This window comes from Lathyrus oleraceus, chromosome 2, assembly GCF_024323335.1.
Source record: "Lathyrus oleraceus cultivar Zhongwan6 chromosome 2, CAAS_Psat_ZW6_1.0, whole genome shotgun sequence".
Taxonomy (NCBI): Eukaryota; Viridiplantae; Streptophyta; class Magnoliopsida; order Fabales; family Fabaceae; genus Lathyrus; species Lathyrus oleraceus.
Genome location: NC_066580.1, coordinates 40,755,848 through 40,762,595, shown reverse-complemented (window position 1 = coordinate 40,762,595; position 6,748 = coordinate 40,755,848). Strand labels below are relative to the sequence as shown.

General features: G+C 34.6%; 1 long non-coding RNA gene across 1 annotated transcript; it reads right to left on the bottom strand.

The window, feature by feature from the left end:
- Positions 1–570: 570 nt before the first annotated feature.
- On the bottom strand, positions 571–2,626 carry LOC127117975 (uncharacterized). Its single transcript, XR_007802070.1, has 2 exons — positions 1,735–2,626; positions 571–1,132 (listed from the first exon to the last, which is right to left on the bottom strand). It is a non-coding gene; the product is annotated as an uncharacterized LOC127117975 (long non-coding RNA).
- Positions 2,627–6,748: the final 4,122 nt, after the last annotated feature.

The window sequence follows — 6,748 nt, the reverse complement described above, 5'->3', positions numbered from 1 at the left end:
GCAAAATTTGTAGTAGTTGAGAAACAACAAGTTGTCAAACCAAATATCAATCCAAGAGAACTAAGCAATATCTAAGTGAATGGCCAACCTGTAGAGAAGGAAGAATTAGTGCCTGAGACTCAAATGACAAATGTAGAGTCTCATACCCCAAATTTGTCCTACCTTTAATTTGCATTGTATTTCTCAATTCATCTGCATTAACATGACCATTTCATTTGGTCATGTACTTTCATCAGTTCTAGAAAACCATTCATCTGCATAATTTTGACTTGTTGACTTTGTTTAATTGGTTATAGACTTTTCTACATCATGCAAAGGTAATTCATTAGCACATTACCCAAATATCATTTGTCATTTGCATTTCCATTTTTGCACAATTTTGTTTTGTTTCTCATTATTTAATGTTCACTTCATGAGTCATTTGTGTCAGTCATTTGACATTTGTTTTTACTTGGTTCATGGTTGTTATTTAATTAGAGAGAAATAATATTTCATACATTAACCCTAAGTATTCCATAACTATTCAAGAGGTATAATGTCTAACTTTGGTACAAAACTTGAAAAAAAAAAAGAATAACATAGAACTTATATTAAGTATTCCATACATCAAAGTTGCCCAGTCAGTACATGTTTTCATTATTCTTAACAAATACAAGAATTGGCAAAAATAACATATAATGAAGCCAGATCCGGTCCAATCATATCGGATGCCCCGTTCTAATTTCAAAAATGGGTCCAAATTTTATAAAAAAAAAATCAAAAATACAATTATGTATTAATTAAAAATATATTTAATTATAATTATTTTGAGTTTTGATCAATCTTAATTTTTGTATGTATTGAGTTTTTATCATAACATTTCTTTCAATTATTGAATTTTTTTAATAACATTTTATTTATTTTTATTAATATGTATGAAGAAAAAAAATTCAAAATTCAAATTTTGGGACCCTGTGCTGCAACACATGCTGCAGTTACACAGGGCCGACCCTGAATGAAGCACTACCAGCTTGTCACACCTTCAAGTAAGTCATTTTCTTCAATCTTCTTCCTTGTGAGCTACCTCAAGCAAGCAAGCCATTTTCTTCAAGTCTCCTCCATGTGAGTTGTTGCTCAGCCAAGCTAATCCAAGCTATTTTCACATGTGTATATAAAACAAAAACAGAGAATTTTTATTTTATTGAGAAATCAAGGGGGGACCACAAGGAAAGTTCTCACACGCACAAATTGACACCCATTTCAATCCCATTTTTAGCAACAACTTCACATCAAAATGAATCAAGTGTAACAAAATTTCATTCACATACTTCCAAGGATTTAATACATGCCAAAATTCCCTATATAAATCAAGAAATTATTCATTCAAGCACACACAGAGAACCATTAGAGTCACTCTACAAAAATTTATTCAAGCCTGATTCCCTTATAAATTATTTCCTATATGAATTAATCTACGTGATTTTTAGGGCATCATTTTTCTGTTGAGTTAATTCACCTTATTTCCTCATTATTAAATCCTTACTAAGAGCTATAACCCTAAAAATTACTTAGAATTTCTCATTGAAATTCTACAGTAATTGAGCTAAACCTAACACATCCCTAATTAACAATAGCATAACACAACATCATAACACAACAACACACACAAATCAGTACAACACACAACAACATAAGAAAATAAGGAGGAGAGGAGGATTGAACTAAAGCAAAAAAGGGAAGTTAAGACACAATCACCTTTTTAGAAGTTCCATCGAAGAGACTCTGATAGGTACAACTTTGAACTCCTTGTGAGCTTGTTTTAAATTATTGATGATACTTCTCTTTGCTTTGATTTGTTGTTTGAAGTCTTCCTGCTTGCTTTAGTTTATTTTGATTGCTTGGAGTTTTATTTGAAGCATTTCGATTTCTTCATTTTTGTCCCGATCTGGACTTGTTTTGGGGTTGTTGGAGGTTTCAGCTTAGGTTTTGTGATTATGGGGCTTAAGGTGAAGAGGTTTTGCATTGGAGGTTTTCGATTTTGATAAGTTTTAGAATAGGTTAAGGTTTGGGTTACTGAGGTATCCTATCTAGACATGTGGAGAGGAGTTTGCAGAAACTAAGGCCGGATTTGAGACCAGGAGAGTGTTTAAATGGAGGTTAGTGTTTAGAGTTTTTGAATCATGGTAGTTTTTAGGTAGGGTTAGCCGGAGAAGAAGGTGGTGCCGCCGTGGGCCACCACCTGTCTCTGGTGAAGCTAGGTTTCAAGTGGAAGAGACTCAAGGTTGAAGATGAAGCTCAACCTAGTCCGGGTTCAGGATGATGGTCCTAGTTGAACTTCAACTGGAGAACTGGGGAGTACGGTGGAGGATGGGCTGAATTGAAGGAGGTGTTGGTGTTCATGATGAACACCAGCAGTGGTATGGGAAGAGATTAGTGAGTGTAGAGAGCTCTCAGATCTGAGGAGAAAGAATGAAAGTGTTAAAATTATCTCTTTCGTATCTCATTTTGTTTTTAATCGTTCCCTTCCCCTTTACTGTATGAGTGACACTTGTCACTATCCCTCACCCATGTAGCTCCTCAGGCGTTTGAAATGTGTGGTTGAATCTGGTCAACCAAGGATCTTGTATGGATCCCCCACCTCTGTACCATGCACACGCGCCCTTTGGTCCTCTGGATCTCTTATATGCTTGATCAAAGGGCCTGGGATGGAGTCAACGAGTGTTGACCCTCCCTACCCTAGTCTGAGTTGTTGACCAATGATCTGGGCTCCTCTCTTTTGAGCCTTGTGCGTTTTACCTTTTTGCCACCCGCATTTTATTCATTTCTGGCTTGTGTTGTTTACAATTATGGGCTTTGGACTTTATTTTTTGCTATTTGCAACCTGTTTTTAGTTTGACCCCCTCTTTTATTAATTATTGATTATTATTTTGTTTTAATTTGAAGTAATTAATTCAAGGAAATTTTAAATAGTTTTAACTATATAATTCTAAAATTTATCTTTCCCCATTATTTATTTTATTATTTAGTTAGTTAGTTTTATTTATTTATTTATTTATTTCAAATTAAATAAATAAATATATCTTAACATTAAATAAATGAATAAATATTTACTTAATTTTCATAGACGGTCAAAAACCCTTCATCCAACGCCAAGCGAACTTTTTTCAAAACATTGGTCCAACATCAAGTGATTTATTTTTAAATCCGATTAATTCTATCAACTCAATTTCAAATCTTTTTCTGTTTAAGCGTAACTAAAACCTTTTTATTGACAAATACGAAAGAGGAGGATCCTTGGAGTCTCGCATTCCCTGAATCCTCGAATAATCTCTCTTGAGCCACATGTCTTGGGTTAGCTTTTTGTTCATTCTTTCGTTTCTAAAACACCTAATATAAATTTGGACAAAATGAGGGACCATTAGAGTCTAGCATTCCAGTGGAACCTTTGAATAGTCAACTCTGAGGCACACGTCTCATTCTTGTTGAATGTTTGTTATCCATCAAACGAATTTCATAAATACATTGAATGAAAAAGGATCATTGGAGTCTAGCATTCCATTAATCCCCGAGTAATTGATCCCGAGGATCATGTCTCATTCTCGCTGAGTATTCGTCATTCATTTAAAAAATACTCAACACATCAAACTTATTTTCTCGCCCTCGTGCGATCGAAAACCTTTCACAAGAGGGCATTATTTAATCTTTTATAATGCGTATACAAACTAGTGCTTAAGTCTCCATCGCGAGCATGCAAGCCAATGTTTAACCGTTAGAATGCGATCTAAAACACATGTTCAATATAAAAAACTTTAATTAAGCAACATTTTTTTTCTTTTCAAAATAACATTGTTTAATCCTTTCTAATGTGTATAAAAAGTAGCAATTAAGTCTCCACCGCGAGTGAACAAGCCAATGTTTAACCATTAGAGTGCGACCTAAACACTTGCTCAAATAAAACAGGCCAATGATCGCTATTATTCGTAAGTGCACGAATCGCGTCAGAGTAATATAAAAGAATATCGATCCCATAGAGACCAAATCGTCAATCTATCGATTACTATTGTTACGATGTTTATCTAAGGCGGTACAAAAGAGATATTGATGTCGCAAAATAGCAGTAAATAAAGTAAATAATAAATATAGTGCAGATAAAGACATGTTTGAATGTATTTCACGTCAGTTAAACGATGTTCCGATTGTCTAAATAGAACTACTTATGGGGCAATATTTTCTACTCTTGAAAAAAAATCCATTTAACAGGAACTGTCTCTTTCGCGTATTCAGAACCGAGTTTACCCTTAAATTAAGGCATTTTATTGTCACTTATAAAAGGTGCACAAAAGGCTAAAGTAGTAAACTTATTTTTAAGAAATAAGACTCATAAACTTAGTTGAAAAGTGATTTTGATTTGGAAAGTTTACCCAAGGAGTTTCCTGATTTTAAATCTATCAACGCGTCCGAAAATAGTTTCAAAAATCGTTTTTTCTTAAAGTGATAAAAATTCATAGTTAACTAAGCCAGGGTGCTTTCGCACTCCTTGAGTAGTTAAAACTAACCAAGTTTGTTTCAGAAAACTCAAATTAAAAATCAAAACAACCTTTAAAGCATTTCTACAGATTCAATATGTGAAACATCTCTTTAACCGCGATCCTTACATTCTAACCTTTGAAAGATTTAGCCAGACATGGTAATACAAACAAACACAACGATATTGATCATGATGAAAAGTTGTTTTAGAATATAAGGCATAAAGAACAAGTAAAGCGTGTAAAATAATTAAAACGAGCAATAAAGATAATGGCGAGAAATTTAAATAAAGTAAAGACAATGACGTGAATTAAATAAAGTAAAGCATGGCAAGAAATTAAATAAAGTAAAGCATAGCAAGAAATTAAATAAAGTAAAGCATGACAAGTAAAATAAATAAAAGCGGTTAAATTAGAACCTGCTCCAGACGGAGGCTTTAAATCTGGTACAAGGAAAATAAACCTTTGACTTTGAAGATAAAGACGACAGCAAAATCAAAGTGTTCCAACTCAATTACACTATGGCGCGATAACCCTTTGATGCGACGGATTACCGCTTTTACAGATTATAATATAGTCTTAGTGTTGTAAACTAAGTTGGATGATTTAGAAATGAACTAGAACGACCTATTTATAGAGGAATTCAGCAGCTTGCAAAGACCATGATGCCCTTCAACTTCTCCTTAGTGCGAACGTGAAATGCAAAGGTGTCGCCCGCCACCCCATCATGGCACCCGCCATGTGTGTGAATGGGAAAGTTCATGGGATCGTGGCGGTTACCTCCTGGTTAAGGGCTGATGTGTCATGGCTTCTCCTATAGCGACCGCCATGCATAACGCCATGTGTAAAATATTTGCCGAAAAACCCTAATTTTTGGTCTTTTTGCTTCGTTTCTTCTAAAAAGGTCCCGAAAGAGCTAAATATCTGAAAACAACATAAAAGAGAGAATAACACAAGAAAAGTGGTAATAAAGACCTAATAAACATGTGAAACCCGAGTCAAAAACGCGGTGTGATTCAGTGTGATCAACCAACCAAATCGTAGCCTTCCCCCGAACTACGAAGCTTTGAGTTCCTCATTGTACCCAAGGATACATAGGAGCGAGACCCACAATCTCGTCAAACACCCTAATAAATTTTTTTTGTGACCCCCTTTCTTTTCCTTTTATACTTTTTATCATTCGAAGAAAACAATTGAAATAAGCTAACATTAAATCACAAGTTTAACTAAAAGGTTCCCATTGAGTACAACTAACGTGAGGGGTGCCAATACCTTCCCCTTGCGTAATCGACTTCCGAAACCGAATTTGATTGTGATGACCATTTTATTTTTCTTTTAAGGGTTTTATTGATATTTTCCCTTTTCTTATTTGGAATTAGTAAAGTTCGATGGCGACTCTATTCGATATCATTTTCCACAACTTCACGAATGATCATATTTTTTGAGATGCGACATAGAGAAGCAAATTTTCCTTGTGAAAGTTGAGCAAGGGGTTAATCAACTTCATCCACTGAATCAAAATGTGTTGATGCTACCATTAGAGTGCAAGAGGTTGATCCATATGACAATATGTATACTACTACGGTGAGGGAAAATGATGAGGCTTTCTTTTCCAAATCTTCAGCCGATATTGCTGACCATAACTTGGAGCTTAACTTTGAGGATAATATTGAAGGATTCCAACCTTTGAGATCAAGAAAAAGAAAAACAACCAAATGAAAGTGCTCATATTACCAGGTCAAGATATGGTAAGGAAAATCATTCCTCATGAAGTGCATATATTGAAATGTGAGGGGTATTGTCATCTCTCCTGCCAAATTGGCTCTCAAAAGGCTTATTCTTAAGAATATACCTCAGTTAGCTTTTGTAGTTGAACCTTGGATGTTTTTTTTATAAGTTTCCATCCAACTAGCTTAGAAGGCTTCATCTTAAAATGGTATCTATAAATAATATAGGTAATCTTGACCTTAACCTCTGGTGCTTTTGTGATTCTGACCTTAACCCTACTATTTTGACTATAGATGATTTGTTTATTTCCCTTACAATTAAGATACAAGACAAGACTTTTGCTTTGGATGCAGTTTATGCATCTACCAATTATGCTGTCAGAATGAATCTTTGTAATAGGCTTTCTAACTTCATGTCCAACCATGATGTACCTTGGTGATTTTTGGGTGAATTCAACATTATTTTGGGGGCTCATGAATATATGGGAGCCCATCAACCTGCTAGAATTTCCATCG